The sequence below is a fragment of the Larimichthys crocea genome, chromosome XX (genome assembly GCF_000972845.2).
Source record: "Larimichthys crocea isolate SSNF chromosome XX, L_crocea_2.0, whole genome shotgun sequence".
Classification (NCBI taxonomy): Eukaryota; Metazoa; Chordata; class Actinopteri; family Sciaenidae; genus Larimichthys; species Larimichthys crocea.
Genome location: NC_040030.1, coordinates 7132415 through 7150834, shown reverse-complemented (window position 1 = coordinate 7150834; position 18420 = coordinate 7132415).

Here is an 18420-nt window from a genome sequence, read left to right as displayed (position 1 = left end):
AGGACTGCCTTACATGTTACAGGTTAGCACATTTCCTCCCATAGTCTGAGCACATTCCTCTGTAGCGAGGTCATCTCGCTATGCATTGTACAATAGAAAAAATCAGACCTACCTGACCACAATGCCGCTCAGCTCCTGATACAGGCTACAGTCAGCTCCCGCCTCGATTATTGCAACTCCCTCTTGGCTGGCCTACCTGCTTGCGCGATCAAAACCTTTGCACATGGTCCAATGCCGCAGCGCGACTGGTTTTCTCTAACCTAAAAAGATCACATGTCACCCCACTCTCAGTTGACCTGCACTGGCTGCCTGTAGCTGCCAGAATTAAAACACAAAGCTCTGACGCTAGCCTACAAAACCATCTCAGGATCTGCCCCTGCCTATCTCAGCGTCTCACTAAAGCTCACGTCCCGACCCGGCGTTACGCTCCGCTCATCAAACGTCTAGTTGTACCCTCGCCTCTCGCAAAGCGAGTCACTTCTAAACTCTTCTCTGTGGTCGTCCCCAATGGTGGAATGACCTACCACACGGCTACTCAGAACAGCAACATCCTTCGACCTAAAAAACTTCTAAAAACCTTTCTGTTTCGAGAAGCTTCCCTGCCTAACAACTAACAACTATTCGGTGCTCCTTTACACTTTCTCAGCTTATGTCCTCTCTGTAAGTCGCTTTGTAAAAGCGTCTGCTAAATGCAATGTAATGTAATGTAATGTAATGTAATGTTAGGAGTCGGGTGGAGAGTGAGCTGGTCAGAGAATTGGCTGTTGACTGCTGCCACTTTGCCTGTAAAAAAATTTCCTGGTGAAAATTAGGATTTAGAGGGAGAGAAAGCGGAAAGGGCTTAGCACCTGGCTAAACAGCAATTAACAACGGAAGCTCACCATGAATCACTATGCTCTGGTCGGCAGCCGTAAACAACCCCCAATATATCGCGGATCTATTAAGGAGCAGGGTAGAAAAACCAAGGAACTCAAAAAACAAACTAACCAAAAGGCGTCTGGAGATCTAGGCAAAAACACACAATCAAAAGACTCAATAACCAGGCAACACAATCAAAGACTCGCGTCCGCAGCTCACACATATCCGTTGTGTGCGCCGAGTGTGGCTCCGCCAGACACGGAGCGTCGTGAGAATGCACGAGATCTCGCATTCACCAATAATCATGCGCAAAAAGAAAAACACACAACAAACTCCAAAACTATACATCCCTGGATGTTCAGGGTCGCGTACGGTCTGGGGGGACTTCCTCCAGAAGTCAATAACCATCTCCTTTGTCTTGCTTGCCCTGATGTAAAGATGGTTACGATTGCACCCGTCAATGAAGCCTGTGATGACCTCCCTGTACTCCTGCTCAATTCCTTCTGAAACGTCATGTGCCTGTATCATCAGAAAAACTTCTGGAGGTGACAGCTGTCCTTGTCGTGTCTGAAGTCTGATGTATACAGGGTGAAGAGAAAAGGAGAGGGCACCATATGGGCCGACTGTACTGCAAAGGAGAGTTAAGATCCAGTGGTACGGTCAGGTAACTGAGCAGAGCAGTTCCTGTGAGGCCCCAGGTAGAAGGTCTGTAGAACCCGTCTCCGAGAGGAGCTGTCTACTTGGCAGCATTGTTGGTCCAAAAACCTGTATATATCATTCAGTATAATTGGTTCTTCCAAACGTGCCGGTTACTCATGATGCCTGTGTACTCATACACTTGGCTTTTAAACTTGTGCAGATAACAAGCTGGATCAGTCCCTCTTGCATGTCATTTGTGGATGCAGTGATGATGATTTTTGGGTGTCGTGTCCTCAGCCCATGCAGTGCCGTCTGAAGCTCACCACCAATCCAATATAGTTTTTTCAGCCTTGTCACATTTGTACAGAGAAGTCTCTGAAATCTTTAATGACATTATAAACTTATTATTATTATTATACTTATTACCCCACATCCTGCTCCTCTTTCTGTTGTTTTTTTCTTGTTGTGTTTTGATTGAATGGGGAAAAAAGCACTCTTGCTTATGTATCTTATAAGACCTTTTGGTAGCCTCCAGTCATTTATCTGCTCTGAACAACATAGAGTACATCTTGTATTACAATTTTAAGTTTCACTAACATTTAAAAGCAGGAACACAAACTGGATAATAAACAACTGTTAGCAGCACTGCATATAATGTGCTTTTTTGTGCTAGCTCCTGTTGCAGTGTCTACAGAAGCATAACCACATGAAGTTGTTTGACAAGCCACTGTTAAACAAGTCTGAACTATAACCATGCTATATTTTTTCTTCTCAGATACATGTGTACAAAGAGGCAAAAACTGCTGCCTTGTGTGTTTGTAAACCAAATGGCCACACACGAAGGCAGAGCTATGACCCTGCCATCACAGAGGTTTGACATGAACACAAACAGGTGTTCTGTTCATCTCTCTCACACTTTCCTGTTTGTCACAGCTGTTTTTAAGCCCAAAAAAACAACATAGAAACAAACATCTAATTAAGTCTGATACTGTATGCAGTACAGGAGTGATGACAGTACAGTTTGCTTTGAATTCCTTCAGAATATAGCTATTCTATATGGCAGAACGGATAATACTACATGTCTCTATGTATCTCAGCTGGGTGGCACTGAATAAGCTACTGCACTTTCACAACCTAGCACAGTTGCTAGCACCTAATTTTTGGCTTCACACCCCTCTCTGAGAGTGACGTATCCAAACTGTTGACATGTAGCCGTCCTACTACATGCTCATTGGACCCTATACCAACAAATCTTCTCCAATCCATTAGCCCAACCATCACGCCAGCTATCACACATGTGACAAATGTGCCACTGACCTCCAGCACTTTTCGCACTGCATTCAAAGCAGCTCAAGGAACCCTCTCTCAACCCTGCTAAGGTTGAGAACTATCGTCCTGTCTCACTTCTCCATTCTTATCCAAAACTATTGAACGGGCCGTTGCTAAACAACTCTGCAGAACAATCTTCTTGATCCAAATCAATCTGGTTTCAAGAGTGGTCACTCGACTGAAACTGCTCTGTTGTCTGTGACAGAAGCCTTAAAAGAAGCAAGAGGCAGCAAAAGTCCTCATTCTACTGACTTATCAGCTGCTTTTGACACAGTTACCATCGTATCCTCCTCTCTACTCTCTCTAACATGGGCATCTCTGGCTTGGCTCTTCCCTGGTTTGAATCCTACCTGACAGGATGCTCATTCAGTGTATTCTGGCTTGGACAGGCTATTTGCTATCGACACCACCTCCATGGGTCCGATTATCCGCTCACATCGCTTTTCCCATCACTGCTATGCAGATGCACTGAGCTCTATCTGTCATTTACTCGCAGAGGAAAGGCACATCACCTCCAGCCGAACCTCTCAAAAACTGAACTGCTGGTCCCCCCAGCCAGCCCTACTATACACCACAACATCAACATCAAAATTGATTCCCTATGTCTCGTCTCCACCAGGGTGGTGAGAAACTTAGGAGTTATAATTGATGCCCAACAAACCTTTTCCAATCAGTTGCCTGGTCATGCCTGTTATAAAAATTAGGGTTACACAGCTAGTTGGATGTTTTAAACTTATACAATGTTTGTTCTTACATTATATGTTCTTAGGGCACTTCCCTTTATGAGTTTTACTCAGCACTGGCAGGGTAAGGTAAAGTCCAGGTAACGTATAAATAGAGGAATTTGAGAACAGAATGAGTCAGGGAGATGACATCAAGATTGGGGACATCCTGGTACCTTTAGTGATAAGCTGTTTTAAAGGCATTATATGCAAATTGACTGTTAACAATTTACAGGGGTTGAGCCAGCCCATCTTCAGGAAAATGTATAAAAACCAATTGTTAACGCTCCTCTGGGAGCCTTTTCTCTGTAACCCCTTTAGTGTGTTGCACTGTGAAACGCTCCTCTTGTACAAGAACAAAAAAATTCAACTTAAACTTTGATGCTTTGAATTCGATCCTCCTTATTTAAGGGTTTTTCTTTAAAAATTCCCGTAACATCTGGCGCCCAACGTGGGGCCCCAATATCTGTTCTTCTCTGGAAGCGATGGCACTGGAAAAAACTGCAGGTATATTGATTGAGAACGCCACGAGGTTCTTAAAAACCTTGTTTTGGCGTGAACCAGGACCAGCTGAGAGAGGAGGCAGTGACGGGGCCAACCACACTAAAAAGAAAAAAACCCACAGGATTGAGGAAACAAAAGAGTAAGTTGAATTTTGATTATTGCAGAGACTAGTTTAGTAAGGGAACTTAGAAGAGACCTCAGTTCATTTGGGAACTTAGAGCGGACTACATGTTAGTAGGGAATTTAGAAGAGACCTCAGTTCAGTTGGGAACTTAGAGGGGAGATCCAGGGTGCCTCAGTCAGGGACTAGGGGGTAATGTCTTTGGAACGACAATTGGAAAACTTGATCCTCAGGCCTAGTAAACAAAAAGACGTCAGAGAAGTCAGGGACTCGTCATTATAGTGTTGCTTGTAAGCTAGATACTTAAAGTAATACTGGGAGTCTAGGACTCCGGGGAAGAAGAACAAAAGCATGGAGGGAAGCATGCTTTAGTTTTTTTTTTATTTTTATTCTGTATACATATATATATATAAAAGACCTAAAATAGAAATAAACCCGGCTTGGGAAAAATAATAATATAATAATAATAAAATAATAATAATAATAATAAGTGAAAATAAATAAAACCCAAAATGGTAATAGCCAGAGTCGTAAAATAGAACGATATAGTGGTGTGCCAACGTATGGAAACATTAATATGTTAAATATCTAAGAATGGCAGAAGAAGTATGATTTTGTAGGAAGATTGGACGTAAAAGAATGTGAGGAGTTAGTGAAAGCCATCAGTGAGAAGGAGAAAAGGAAAGGTAAGTCAAAGAAAGAAGGACTGTTACAGGCTAAATTGTGGCTGATAGAAGCTAGGGCTAGACAAGCAGGTATTCAGAGAAGGAAAAGAGGAGAAAATGCAGGTGAACAGAAAGAAGCTCAACAGAGCTCACCTGAATCAGAAAAACGATCTTGGATGAACAGGGGGCACATATTCTGAAAATGAGTTATGGAATGACCAGAGGGCAAGTAACATACTTCCAAAGATTTATTTCGATTTGCGGCAGTAGGGACACATGGACTAACACATCGTCAACAGGGGGGATGTATGGAGCTAATAAGTAAATATATACAGCATATGGATTCCAAAATATACAAAAATTTTGCCCAAGGCAGATTAGACCAAGACCAGGTAAATGCCTAATGCTCAGTATCCATTCCATACGATATGCATGGATTTAACTGAATTAAACAAATGTGAAAATAATAAAGTATTGTCTATGTAATCAGAGACTTATACTCAAAATGGATTGAAGTTATTTTCCAACCACACGAAATGATGCAATAACAGTAGCTAAAGCTTTAGCAACACATATTGCACCAAGATTGGATTTCCAGAAATCATATATAGCGATAATGGACCGCATTTCAGAAATGATGTAATTGCTAAATTGAGTGAACTTTTTTCCATTAAAATGAAATATCATTGTTCTTATCATCCACAATCAGCAGGACTAGTGTAAAGAGCGAATGGTACAATCAAAACTAAACCATGGATAGCAAGGACAGAGACCTGTGGAGGGAGTCGCCTATCACTGTTAGAAAGACTCTCCATATTTAAACCGGCACATCAACCAGGTTGTGGAGCAGGAGAGTGTAATCCCTGATAAATAACTATAAAGATCCTTGCCTGATGATTCATGACGTTTGTGCTTGCAGCATATGTTAAAGGCAAGACCCTAAGGGACAATATAAATTAGAGGTTTAGATTCAACTCCTCCCTTACCATCTATAAGACCAAACGACTATTCCCATGTTATGACTTCACCACCACCTACTCTAGTCAATAGAAGTAGCCCAGTGCAGTATATAAAGGTAGACAGCTTACAGGAGGTACTTGAATTAGAGACAGGGTACAAGGACAATAACGCATGGTTACAGTGGATTTCTTTTACTACTAAGAATTCTGGACTGGCAACAGATTGCATAGCTTGTGCAGCAGCAAGACCGTCACTAGGTACGGCTCCCTTTCCACTTAACCCTTACAACGATCTTAAAGGTTTAAATGCTGCTTGGCTGAACAAGACTAATTCTCCAAGAATAACTGTACCTCTCAAGTATCTCTTTCCAGCTGTTCCACGGAGATTAGCACCATGGTTCACACCATACAAAGGGAATTACACCTGCCTGTTTAGGAAACAGGGAATAAGTGGAGGACAAGACACAGGTTCCCTGACAGGGTGTGGTACTATAATACGGAGGAGAAAATCCCTATGGGATCACTGAAGCTGGTGATTACACACGAATATGCACGATCAGATATATGGTGGTATTGTGTGGAGACAGAGGTTAAGACCTAAGTTGCCTAAACTCTGGATGGTACCTGCCTTTGATTCACTTAATGATGCCTACATCTTGCTTCCTATGAGTCCACGGTTCCTAAACTAAATACAGAGGATATGCACAGGGTTAAACGTGAAAGAAATAACGACTTCATTTATTCTAGAGTTTATTTAGATTCAATTGGTGTTCCCAGAGGGTCCCAAATGAGTTTAAAAGCTAGAAACCAGGTGGCAGCAGGGTTTGAATCATTCTTTACCTGGTGGGGTGACAATAAATAAAAATGTGGATTGGATAAATTCATCATTAAATCAACAACGCTTTATAATTACACTCGTGATGGATTAGAGGAATCCACGAACATTAGATAAAACTAGTTTAATGGCCTGGAGAACGATTAGATTTAGACATGCTACTAGCGAGAAAAGGAGGTGTGTGTATTATTTGGAAATCTATGTTGTACCTTTATCCCAAATAACACAGCACCTGATGGCAGCACAACAAGGGCACTAGAAGGACTGACATCATTGTCAGACGAGCGGGCAGACAACTCGGTAAACAGATCAACACAAAATGGATGGAAAGCATATTTGGGGAGATGGGGAAACTCCTAAAGGTACTGATAGGTCTGTAGGAATTGCAATTGCTGTCCTAATCACCTGCGGTGATGCTGTGTATTCCAGTATAAGGAATTGATACAAAGATTGTACTACTATTACTACTGCACTAACGAAACAACAATTGTTTTATCAGCCTGTCCCCCACAGTTGTGAGGAGTTCGAGAGGCATGAGATGATAAAAGACAAGGTGTGGTTAGATACGAGAATGAGGACGATATGAAGAGTGGGTCCAGTTCAGCGAGTAGAAGATTCAATCTACGCGCCCATGAGAGGAGAAACACCTACTGAGAAAGACACACTATTTAGTCTTTGTTCCACAGCAATGAGACACTATAGCAAAATCAAAAAGGAAGTTATTAGTGTTCTGAGTAATGTATGCTTAAGAGGAAAAGACTGATGGCAATTGTATATTTACATTTAAGTTTTATTTATTTTTTCTCGTCTCAGGACAGCACCGTAGGCAGGGAAAGAGGTCCGATGAGTTGATCAGCCTGTTTTACTTTTTCTTTATAGATTCATAAGGTACCAATACATTTGCTGTTATCAAAATGAATATTTTTCTGCATTAATATTTTACATTGTTTTGAGTGATTAAGCATATGAATGTGATTGTACGGTTATTAATATAAATTGGTTGCCCGCCGGGCAGCGGGGCCGTGTGGAGATTTTCCTGTCTAGAAGAACAACGAGTATGAACAATAAGAATGTTAAAGAACTGCCAGACAGGTTTTTCGCTCCCACATTATCTAAGATTATTTGTACTGTTGTGGTGATTCAAACCACCCCGAATTCTGTAGACCTGATGTAGAGCAGAGAGATATTGAGTTTAAAGAAGACAAAGACAAGTACTCCAGTTCACCTGTTTGCAAGAGGGAGAACACAGCTTTAACAGACTCCGCAGTCTGTTCACCATCACATCCAGCTGAGTTCTGCGCTCTCTGGCTCCAGCTAGTTTTATTAAATCACACAAACGGTTACATATTTGTTATTATCTTCATACGGGTAGGTCTGCTGAGTGCAGCCACGTGGTGTGTGCTCTTTCTCAGACCACGTGTCCTTGGGTACACTCGTGCCTAGATTCAGATGCTTTGTAACAGTTTCTAGTTGTGCTCACACACATACCTCAGGCGTGGGATTGCACTCAGACACAAACTGTCAGGCCGGGACTCAAATGAGGACTCAGATGCAGAGTTAGGCAGACGGCTGTTTTATTCAAAGACGAAAAAACAAACCTCGACTGAGTGGGCTATGAAAAGGGCCTAAACTAAAGGAAACAAAAAATCTCCAAGGAGGAAAAAACACTGAAATACTCTAAATAAGGGTAACAAACAAAATCACCTCAGCGAGGAAAAACCAAGGCTATGACTACTCGTATTAAAGATTAACAAAATCAAAAAACACTCTCAACGAGGAAAAAACAAAAAGGCTATGAAACATTAACTAAAGGCGCTCAAAAACGAGGCTGAAAACTCACAAGGCAGATACAAAGAAACAAAAGGCTAGACTAAGAAGTACACGAAAATCACTCATACGAGGAGAAAACAAAAGAACACTAGAGCTAGAGACGCGGTGGACTATGGGCTATGGAAAAGGCTTGGTGGTACGCTATGAAGGACGAAACACTTTGGCACAAGACAAAGGGAGACGCAGACAATATACACAAGGTAATGGGGAACAGGTGGAAACAATCAGGGCGGGGAAGACAATCAGACCGGTGACACATGAGGAAGGCAAGTGACCTGAAACGAGAGGAAGTATACAAAATAAAACAGGAAATGACAAGACATAAAAAAACCCAGCTTGACCTCACCGCGGTGTGACAGTACCCCCCCCTCAGGGCCGACTCCTGACGCCCAGGCTGGTCAGGGTGGTCCCTGTGGAAGTCTGCGATGAGGGTAGAGTCTAGGATATGACGAGACGGGACCCCACTGCCTCTCCTCAGACCATATCTACCCATTCCACCAGAATACTGTTTACCTCGGCCCGGTTGCGAACTGCCAGTAACCGCTTGACCCTTGTTATACCGGACCGCGTCTATCACTTCTGGGGCGGCGGAGGGGCGGCGGCTGGGACCATCGGCTCTCCTGGCGGGCTTGATCCGGCTTACGTGGAAGGCGGGTGAACACGGAGGGATCGGGGCAGGCGAAGGCGAACTGCTGCAGGCCGATGAGCTTGGTGATCGGAAACGACCCACGAAAACCGCGGTGCCAGCTTCTTGGAAGGCACATTTAAGGTGGAGATCCTTGGCGGAAAGCCACACTCTCGTCCTGGCGGTAAGTGGGGGGCGGTCGCCTCTTGCGGTCTGCAGTCTTCTTGACCCGGTCCCCTTGGCGAATTAAAACCTGCTTGGCGGCTGCCCAGATGCGGTGCAGCGGCGAACCATGGCATGGGCGGAGGGAACCAGACACCTCCCGTCGTTGTCTGCGAATACAGAGGCTGGTTAACCATAAACATTTGAACGGTGAAATACCTGTGGCCAGGTGGGCAGTAGGTTTGGGCAACTCGACCCAGACCAGGTGTTGCCCATGTCGAGGGATTCTGAGAGACCAGACACCGGAGGCCGGTTTCCCAGTTGTTGTGAGCGTTCGGTCGGGCCGTTGGCCTCCGGGTGATAACCGAGGTCAGGCTGGTCTTGGCTCCGTGAGTCGACAGAACTCCCTCCAAACCTGGGAGATAGGGGGCCCCGGTCCTGACACAATGTCTTTGTGAATCCGTGAACTCTGAAAACAATTGATCTCATGATCTCCGCCGTTTCTTTGGCGGAGGGCAGTTTAGGCAAGCAATGATCTAGCCATCTTGGAGAACCTGTCCACCACTGTGAGGACAGTGGTGTGCCTTGAGAGACCGGGAGCCCCGTGACGAAGTCCATCGAGATGTCGGACCACGTCTGGAGGGGATGAAGTGGCTGCAGAGACCCATGCGTGACCGGAGGACGTCTTGTTCCGGGCGCAGACGAACATGCCTTACTCGTACTCCCGACCTCCGGCTCCATGGAGGGCCACCAGAACCTCCGGGAGATGGCGAAACATCGTCTTCTGACTCCCGGATGGCAAGGAAAGCAGCGAGGTGTGGCCCGTGTGATCACCTGGGGCGCATATCAACCGGGACAAACAACGATTCTCTGGACACCACTAGGTACGGAGCCTCACCATTAGCCGCTAACCCATTTTCTATGTTGCCAGGTCAGCGCTCCACCACACAGAAAGTGGGAGGATCTTTTCGGGATCCTTGGCAACAGGCTCAGGGTGCGAAGAGACGAGATAGTGCGTCTGGCTTGACGTTTCGGGACCCTGCCTGTATGAGGAGAAAAGGAGAACGTTTAAAAAATAGCGGCCCACCTGGCCGTCGAGAATTGAGTCTTTTAGCTGTCTTGATGTACTCTAGGTTTTTGTGATCGTCCAGACAATGAATGGATGGTCCGCCCTCGAGCCAGTGTCTCCACTCCTCCAAACTAGCTTGACCGCCAGCAATTCCCGGTTACCAACGTCGTAGTTCCGCTCCGCCTTGGATAGTCCGGCCGTGACAGAAAAGCACAAGGTGCATCTTACCATCCTGCCTTCAGCTGTGAAAGGATGGCCCGATCCCCTCGTTAGAGGCGTCCCACCTCTACCACCGAACTGACGTCGAGGATCTGGCAGGGTGAGGATGGGGGCAAAAGGACTGCTAAGTTACAGTGTTCGCACATTTCCTCCGTAGTCTGAGCACATTTCCTCTGTAGCGAGGTCATCTCGCTATGCATTGTACATATTAGAAAAATCAGACCGTACCTGACCCAATATGCGCTCAGCTCCTGATACAGGCTACAGTCAGCTCCCGCCTCGTTATTGCAACTCCCTCTTGGCTGGCCTACCTGCTTGCGCGATCAAACCTTTGCAATGGTCCAGAATGCCGCAGCGCGACTGGTTTCAATCAACCTAAAGATCACATGTCACCCCACTCTTCAGCGACCTGCACTGGCTGCCTGTAGCTGCCAGAATTAAACAAAAGCTCTGACGCTAGCCTACAAAACCATCTCAGGATCTGCCCCTGCCTATCTCAGCGTCTACTAAAGGCTCACGTCCCGACCAGGCGCTACGCTCCGCTCATACAAAACCGTCTAGTTGTACCCTCGCCTCTCGCAAAGCAAGGTCCCTCTAAACTCTTCTCTGTGGTCGTCCCCAAATGGTGGAATGACCTCCACCATGACTACTAGAATAGCAACATCCCTTTCGACCTTTAAAAACTTGTAAAAACCTTTCTGTTTCGAGACTGCTTCCCTGCCTAACAAAACTAACAAAACTAACAACTATTCTATGCTCCTTTACACCTTTCTCAGCTTATGTCCTCCTCTGTAAGTCGCTTTGGATAAAAGCGTCTGCTAAATGCAATGTAATGTAATGTAATGTAATGTAATGTTAGGAGTCGGGTGGAGAGTGAGCTGGTCAGAGAATTGGCTGTTGACTGCTGCCACTTTGCCTGTAAAAAAATTTCCTGGTGAAAATTAGGATTTAGAGGGAGAGAAGCGGAAAGGGAGCTTAGCACCTGGCTAACAGCAATTAACAACGGAAGCTCACCATGACTCACCTATGCTCTGGTCGGCAGCCGTAAACAACCCCAATATATCGCGGATCTATTAAGGAGCAGGGTAGAAAAACCAAGGAACTCAAAAAACAAACTAACCAAAAGGCGTCTGGAGATCTAGGCAAAAAAACACAATCAAAAGACTCAATAACCAGGCAAACACAATCAAAAGACTCCGCCGTCCGCCAGCTCACACATAATCCGTTTGTGATGCGCAGAGTGTGGCTCTGCCAGACACGGAGCGTCGTGAGAATGCACGAGATCTCGCAAATTCACACATAATCATGCGAAAAAAGGAAAAACACACAACAAACTCAAAACTAGAACATCCCTGGATATTCAGGGTCGGTACGGTCTGGGGGGACTTCCTCCAGAAGTCAATAACCATCTCCTTTGTCTTGCTTGCACTGATGTAAAGAGGGTTACGATTGCACCCGTCAATGAAGTCTGTGATGACCTCCCTGTACTCCTGCTCAATTCCTTCTGAAACGTCCAATGATGCCTGTATCGTCAGAAAACTTCTGGAGGTGACAGCAGTCAGTGTCGTGTCTGAAGTGTGATGTATATAGGGTAAAGAGAAAAGGAGAGGGCACCATATGGGCCCGACTGTACTGCAAAGGAGAGTTAAGATCCAGTGGTACGGTCAGGTCAGCTGAGCAGAGCAGTTCCCTGTGAGGCACCAGAGTAGAAGGTCTGTAGAACCCGTCTCCGAAAGAGGAGCTGTCTACTTGGCAGCATATGTTAGTCCAAAACCTCTATATATCATTCAGTATTATTGGTTCCTTCACAAACGTGCAGGTTACTCATGATGCCATGTGTACTCATACACTTGGCTTTTAAACTTTGTGCAGATAACAAGCTGGATAGTCCCTCTTTGCATGGTCATTTGTGGATGCAGTGATGATGATTTTTGGTGTCGTGCTCCTCAGCCCATGCAGTGCCGTCTGAAGATCACCGCAATCCAATACTAGTTTTCAGCCTTGTCCATTGTGTACAGAGAAGTCTCTGAATCTTTAATGACATTATGAACTTATTATTATTATTATACATTATTACCCCACATCCTGCTCACTCTTTTCTGTTGTTTTCTTCTTGTTGTGTTTTGATTGAATGGAGAAAAAGCACTCTTGCTTATGTATCTTATAAGACCTTTTGGTAGCCTCCAGCCATTTATCTGCTCTGAACAACATAGAGTACATCTTGTATTAAAATTTTAAAGTTTCATCTGAACATTTAAATGCAGGACACAAACTGGAATAATAATACACTGTTAGCAGCACTGCAGTAATGTGCTTTTTGTGCTAGCTCCTGTTGCAGTGTCTACAGAAGCATAACCACATGAAGTTGTTTGACAAGCCACTGTTAAACAAGTCTGAACTAATAACCACTGCTATATTTTTTCTTCTCAAGACACTGTGTACAAAGAGGCAAAGACTGCTGCCTTGTGTGTTTGTAACCAAATGGCCACACACGAAGGCAGAGCTATGACCCTGCCATCACAGAGGTTTGACATGAACACAAACAGGTGTTCATGTTCATCTCTCCCACCACTTTCCTGTTTGTCTACAGCTGTTTTTAAGCCCAAAAAACAACCATAGAACAAACATCTAATTAAGTCTGATACTGTATGCAGTAGAGGAGTGATGACAGTACAGTCTATGCTTTGAATTCCTCAGATATAGCTATTCTATATAGGAGACCGGATAATATCTAAAAAAATAAAAATAAAAGTTACAAAGTGACAAGAGATATTAACTTATTTATTATAAATAATAAATCAACAAACTGATAGTGACAACCAAGGTATGAATGACATGTAGCACATAAAATGAGAGAAAGAGACAGAAGACCAGTAAGTGTTATGTCTTCAAACTGACTGGTTAGCTGACTTTATATATATTTAATTCCAGTCACAAGGTTGTACTATTTAAAAAAAAAAAATGATTTCAATATATAGCTAGAAACGGCCAACCATGAATGAACTGCCAACTTCTTGTTAAGCTGTCTTAACAAGAAGGATAACGATAAGGTTATGCCCATTATTCAGCAGCTTCTTTCACCATGTAAGCTCATGTGGAAAAGTCTTTTTGGTCCCTGTGCATCACATGACAGCCACAGTCTGGCCACTATATCAAACTGATCATTTTTAAGTACTACTTCAAGTTTGATCCAATGCTCATCTACACATTTCAGTTGGTGGGTCCCTTGATTTTAGGTTTGTGTCACCTATTAATTTCTCCACTCTCTTCCCTCCCTGTCCTCTCTATCTATTAATGAGTGCTCTGTTTTCCTTTCGTCTCAGTACCTTGACCCTAAACAGTATGATAAAGTGTTACATCCTGTTTATTGGTAAGCAGCCTCACTTTTTACACACTGTTTAGCAGGTATGAAGGATCAGGTGCAAACTCATAAATCCTTTAAGATGCTCCCTGCATTTTAATTAGATCATAAGTTATTAGAAAGTGTGCTGTGGAGCTTCAGTGCAGAATTATAAGCTACCCAAACCATATCAGTTGAACCTTTGTCTCCTCTGTCCATGAAGCAAGCAGTTAAATCATCTGACTTTGACAGACTGTCGTGGGTCGCAGGAACCTCCAGCGCCGTCAGGCCACAAAGGATGCCACAACCCAAGGGGACAGAAGCTGATGGAGGTGCCTACGTGACCCACAAAGCCTCTGGGACCAGAATATATACCTGTATACGCACTAGAAGCTGTTCATCCATGAGCCTGGAGAGTGATGACTCCACCCGATCTATGATGTCAGAGGCCATCTATCACAGCAACGGAGGTCTACTGTAACTGTGTTAAGTGTGTAACTATGCCCACACACAACACTACTCTACAGTGTGTGGTCCTTAATGCCCCCATGTGTAGAAAGAGGGAAGTTATTTTTAGTTATTTTTAGAATGAATGAATGGCCCACACAGTTACGATGAAACAAATAAATCTGTATGTGTGTTAACATGCAGTTTACACTCTCCTTAACCATACAGAGAAGCACTAATCATTTTTTTATGTGCAGTATGGAACCTACAGGAAATGATGTAGTGCCCTCACATTTACAAAGCATTTTAGCATCTTTCAGCTCATTGTTTTGGTTTAAAGGTCCACAATAAACCAGAACACTGTTCTGGTTTATTTAGCAGCTGGTTTATTTATTTAGCAGCTAAAGATCCAGATATTTCCCTCAAGAGTTGATGGAGACCAAACCAGAGCTAAAAGGAGAATCAATGTTTGTTGGCCATTGTGAGAGATTTTTCTATTCTAGCACGTCACATTTGGGCATTACACAGGGTAAAGCATATGTCTTGAGGTCACTGCAGGGATACTGCTTAGGTTATGCATTCTGATCATTACTATAGTGACCAAGGTCAGAGGATAGGGCTGTCTCCCTACCTAGACACAACGGATAGGTAAATAACGTTTAAGCCTTTACAGAGTTGTGTGAGGTTATATAATTGAGCCAGGGAGGATAGTGTCTTCAGAACTGAGGCAGCATCATGACATGACAAGTGTTCTAATAAATCCTTCATTCTTCTTGATCAAGCTTCAATAAAACTTTCAGCATAAGACATCTTGGACTCCTGTGCACTTCCTCTCCACTGACATAACAGCCACAAATGCTCTAACTGCTCTAAATGAATGCTAATATTGCTCAAATAGGCAACACACGATAGCCATTAGTTAACTAGTATGTCCTTATGCCCATGAACCCTTTAAAGCAATAAAAGTCCTTTCTGTATAATTCAGTCAGTGCTGGGATACATTTTAAGATCAATTTAATTGTTTCCACTGTTGACATATTTTTAGATCGCATAGTATAGAATTATACTGATTCATTTCCTACATCGGATCTCAAACAAACAGCAGTTAGAAAAGTAGTTTTGAGTAAAGTAAAGAGTTTGCCTGTACAGCAGCACAAAATGAAGATCTAACCTCCGATCTGTTATCTGTCTCTTAATAATAAAGGGAAATTCATATTTTCACTATGTTCTGTTATTTACTTCTTGATGTATTTTGCTTGAATGGAGAGAGAGGAGGCATAGTTACCAGATCTGCCTGTGGTCCTCCATTTACAGATGATGTAACACAGTATAATTGACTGTACTGCCCAGTATATACATCCTGACTGATCAGTACTGCACATGTCCAGTGTAATCCAGAAAACCCTAACAATATGTTTGATTCGGAAATCAGAAGACTCAAAAGATTAAAAACTCCTGCATGCAGTCTGATGTTTATATGACATAAGTATAGATAATATGAGTGTATATGGTGGCTTATATTTACATCAATAGGGTTTTGTTTAGTTATTAATGCTAGCTTAGCTGACACAGAGAAAGAAGGACTTTCAAAAATTAAAATAATGCATCGTAACGTTTTTTGTTTTTTTTCTTGAGCTGTTCATGGAGGTACCAAACGAGTGAGACATCTCATTTCTGTCGGGAGTCGCACATGTGCAGTACAGATCGGGCAGGATGTGCTGCACAAACACACGGTATATTCAGCATGTCAGCATGTGTTACTTACAAGGTGTGTACATTGACACTTACTGTTTATCTATCTGCCATTTTTCTGCTCTGAACAACACAGAGTACATCATGCTGTATTTAAGGAAGTTCACGTTTCCTCTGAACATTTAAATGCAGGACACAAACTGGAATAATCACTGTTAGGCTCCCAAATCTACTTTCTCTGATAGGACCTATTATCATTTAATAGACTGTAAGCTGCTTCTTCAAGCCTGTATCTTATCTCCTCTGCTCTCTGTGGGATATATCACAGAGTAACTCTTATGGAATGCTGAGAGGTCACCTGGAAAACAGCCCTAATGTCTTTGTAAAGACATCCAGAAAGTAAGGTAGAGGGTTACAGCCAGGGATGTAGTGGTGGGTAAACGCACGTAAACGCCGTTTACCCACCTCCAGATTTTTGGAAATAGCGTTTACGAACCTCTAAATATAGTTTACGCACCTCTAAATACAGTTTGCGCACGTTCAATCATAGTTTATCCACCTCTACATACAGTTTACGCACGCATGTCTCTTGTTTTATAAACTACAGATATTAATAACGCTTTTCCGTTATTTTTCAATTGCCTACAACTAGTAGATCCTGCAAGCATGAGTTCTTGTGGGTTTTATCACTGCGTAGCCTATACGCGTAGTAATTCGCCCTCTTGTGGGAGCCAGCAGACTGCGAGATTTCATCCACACGTTTACATTAGCTTCGCTACCAACTACAGTGCTTCTATCCACAAGACAGAGCACCTTGCATGTTACTGATTACGTACGTGTGTGAAGTTATGGTGAAATGGATATTAGGCGATTTCTAAAGCGTCGAGGCAGCAATCTTCCAGCTGAGACCAGCAAAATATCTCGACACAGTGAGTCCAAAAAGAATCCTAAACTTCACGTTTTTAGGATAAACTCCCCATCGTTTTGGTTTGTGGACCATGCCACTAACTAACGTTAGGTTGTTAACTCGTGCCAACAAATTAGCCTACCTTTCTGGCAGACAATGGCGTTGTTAGTGCAGTCTAAAGTTTTTGGTAATTATCATATCAACATAAATTCAGTATTTGTAGCGCATTATAAGACAAATAGTTGCCATTTCATGTTAATCTCGAAGTCATTATGACAGCATGCTAACTTCATGTCACGGATATACTGTAATAGGCCTATAGAGAACTTAGCCTAAAGTAACGTTAGGCAAGTCACTCCTCCCCGCCCTTCTCGGTGTGTGGGTGTGTGTTTATTTTTTATTTGTTTTTTTAAGAAGGCTATAGCATTCAGATTGGGCAGAAATACTTGTCCACATGTGTACTTAGCCGTTTTAATTTAATTTTACAGATAGGGGTGGAGAGACAGACACTGTTGCGGGGCCAGGAGAAACAGCAGGAGGAGAGACAGAAGGAGGAGATAGTGAGACGAGGAAAATAGGGCAAAGAGAGGATGAAGAAGCAGCCTCAACTACAAGAGAAGAAAAGGGAAGAAAAGAGAGAAGGCAAATAGATGGAGCATCAGATAGGCCTTTAAGCAAAACTTTGATAGAGGAAACTGAGGGAGAAGCAGGAGAAACAGAGAGAGGAGAAAATGATGGAAGAGAAACAGAAATAGACGGAACACACACATGCACATTTACAAACACTCATACACACACAATCCTATGTGTCAGAAAAGTTGTTTCATAAAATACACATCGTAGCCTCCTTGCGTTATGCTTGCGTCGACTATGAATTGGCCCTTACAACGTCGTGGTCCCCCGATCCCAAAATGTATAGTTTACCCACCTCTTTTTTTACCACTACATCCCTGGTTACAGCTCATCAAACAATGCGTGTCTTAATGTTGTGTGTCATCAATGTGTCAGTATGAAAAGGTAAACTCAGGTGTGAATGCTCTCGAACTGCCCAACTCTCTTCCCTGACAACATGCCCAAGATGTTTTTGCAGCAGCACAGTGATGTTGTGCTAGTGGTGCTGGTTCCTTTCAGTGTCTACAGAGGCATAACCACAAGACGCTGTTTGACAAGCCAATGGTAAACACAGGGTAACCACTGCTGAGGTGAAACAAAAAGCCGTCCATCATTAAGAGCAGTGAGATGTGATAATCACTGAAGCACTTAATGCACCTCCACTCCTAAACTCATAAATACTAGCAAATATTCTTTGAACACTAGTGACGTGGATAGGGTAAATAATATTACACCTCATCACGAAGAAACCCAAACCTTCACCTCATTGTCACAAAGGAAAAAAATCCAACAAAAGTCTAAGACTATTGCTCATCAAAAGAAATAGAATTGAGGATGACATACAATAGTGGAAAGACAAACAGTGAACTTAAAGTCATATCTGCA